Source organism: Prunus avium, chromosome 4 (assembly GCF_965620075.1).
Source record: "Prunus avium chromosome 4, drPruAviu1.hap1.1, whole genome shotgun sequence".
In the NCBI taxonomy this organism is placed as follows: Eukaryota; Viridiplantae; Streptophyta; class Magnoliopsida; order Rosales; family Rosaceae; genus Prunus; species Prunus avium.
The window spans coordinates 2,797,990-2,800,459 of record NC_142287.1 but is presented as its reverse complement, the minus strand read 5'-3'; the positions used below and the strand labels follow the sequence as shown (position 1 = coordinate 2,800,459).

General features: G+C 38.2%; 1 non-coding gene across 1 annotated transcript; it reads left to right on the top strand.

Annotated features, from left to right (window-relative positions):
* Positions 1 to 945: 945 nt before the first annotated feature.
* Positions 946 to 1,052, top strand: LOC148294699 (small nucleolar RNA R71). The gene has a single exon (XR_015835541.1). It is a non-coding gene; the product is annotated as a small nucleolar RNA R71 (small nucleolar RNA).
* The last annotated feature ends 1,418 nt before the right edge of the window (positions 1,053 to 2,470 follow it).

The following is a 2,470-nucleotide window of genomic DNA, read 5'->3' as shown; positions in this document are numbered from 1 at the left end:
GGAGCGGGTGGCACGTATCTATCTTCTTGAAGATGTGGTGGCACAAATTTGTCATCCCTTTTATGCAATTGGAATTGATCGGATTTCTGAGAATCTGATTTGGCCTTAGGAGCAGATTGAGAAGTTTTGAGTTGTTCTCCTTCCGTGGCCATGGTCTCCTCCTCTTCATTTTCTACAATCACAACATCATTTGAAAGATTAGAATCATCTTTATTATCAATGATCTTACCTGATCTGAGCACATGAATGGCCTTGGCTTCTGGGTTCTTTGGATTGATCTCAGTTTGGCTTGGCCATTTCCCAGGCACTCTTTGAGTTATTTCAGCAGCTATTTGGCCTAATTGGACTTCCAATTTGGAGATGGCAGCTTGTGTAGTTTGCTGAAAATTGGATTGGTTGATTGCCATCTGCTTCACTATATCTTCCAATGATGATGATGATTGTTGTGGCCTTTGGAATGAAGGGGGATTTGCTTGATTCTGGGTATTTCTCCATGAAAAGTTTGGATGATTCCTCCAACCTGGATTATAACTTTGAGAGTATGGATCATTTCTTGGACCTTGGTTGTAGGAATTTACCAACTTAGCTTGCTCTTGCACAAATTCTGGATATCCAGCCCCAAGTGGACAAGCTGTGGTAGCATGGTCATGAGATTCACAAATGCTACACACTTCCTTCGGAGGGCTTCTTGAGTTTAATGCAAGAAGAGCATCTAGCTTTTGTTCCAGTTTTGAAATCTGCACACTAGAAGCATCATTAGAACCACTAATAACACGTTTACCTCTTGTATCCGTATGTTGGGTCTCCATTGCTATCTCCTCAAAGAGTTCGTACGTTTCTTCTGGAGTTTTGGTTTTAAAAGAACCACCTGCAAAATTGGTGACTATATTATGACTAGAAGGGGTTAGTCCTTTATAAAACATACGCATTTGAAGCTTCAATGGAATCCCATGATGAGGACATTAGTTGAGCAACCCATTGAATTTCTCCAATGCTTCACAAAACGATTCATCATCTTGCTGTGCAAATAACAAGATCTTGTCCCTAAGCATGTCGGTCTTTTGCGTGGAGAAGTATTTTTCCAGGAACTTCTTTTGAATGGCAGACCATGTAGTGAGTGAACCAGGCTTCAAAGAATTCAACCAATACTTCGCCTTATCCTTTAAAGTGTATGGAAACACTCTCATTCGAAGTTGATCTTCTGTCACACCTGTCAAGGGAAAAGAACTCACAACATTAAAAATATCCTTTATATGAGTCAATGGATCTTCATTAGGTAAACCATAAAAGGAAGGCAGCATATTAAGATGAGAAGATTTAAGCTCATAATTTCGAGCTACAGTGGGCAGCAAAATGCTTGAAGGAGATGCTGGAATTGTTGGGATATCAAGTTCTCCCATGAACTCAATGGCAGCCATCATTTCTTCTTCTTCTTGGTCTGAACTTGCTTCCGAATTTGAAAGTGAAGAACCGGGAAGTTCAGTGTGGAGAGCAAGACTTGTAAATGTAGCAAGAGCTTGCTCTTTTGCAGTTGACAACTCCCTTTCTAGACGATTCTGAATTTCAGAGGTCACTCGTCTGGGTTGCAATGATGGTCCTGCGTTCAAAGATCTAGAACGTTGGAACGAAGACCTCACTTGTTCAAGTAATGGATTTTTAGACATAAACTACCTGAAACAGAAAATTAGATTAATTAGAAACACTAAAAAGAATAGGGTAACCTTGGGCACATAACCAGGGAAGAACTTTCGTTCAGTCCCCGGCAACGGCGCCAAAATTTGTTGTTAATATTATGTTAACTCGCAATTGTACGGGGCAATTAGTAGTATAGCAAGACAAGTACGAGGTTGTACCCACGAAGACTGAGAAGTTAAAACTAGTTATGTACTTAGATTACCAAATTCAAGAAAGTAGGAGGTTATGTCTAAAACAGAATTTAAAACAAGAGTGGTTGTGATTGTTGAACAAAAGAAGCAAAATGAAATTGCAAACAAAAACAAGTAAACAAATGTAACAAAGAGTGGTTTTAAGAGTTGGAAAACAGATTTTGAGACTAGGGCATTCGAATCACCATAACAATTCAATTCTGGGTTATAAAGATTCAAGTAACAAGTCTAATTCAGATTCAAAGATTGATTCTAGCTAAAGTATGATTAGGCCATGGTGTTTGGTCCTAACCTTGTGTTCCTAATTCCCTAATTTGATCATTTGTTGTCTAACCTAAAATTAAGCATTAGGAACCCATTAAGCATAGAAGAACATTTTAAACAACCAAGTATGTATCTAATCCCTGTTGTCGAATGTCCATACATACTCTTCCTATTCATAGTTCAATTCGAATTAAAGCATGGTGTATACTCTTAATTCAAACCAAGATAGTTAACAAACAAGTTCTAATGGTGATCAATCATTCAAACAAGCATGTTAACTTATAAGCATAATGAATAAGAACATGAATCATGAATCAAAC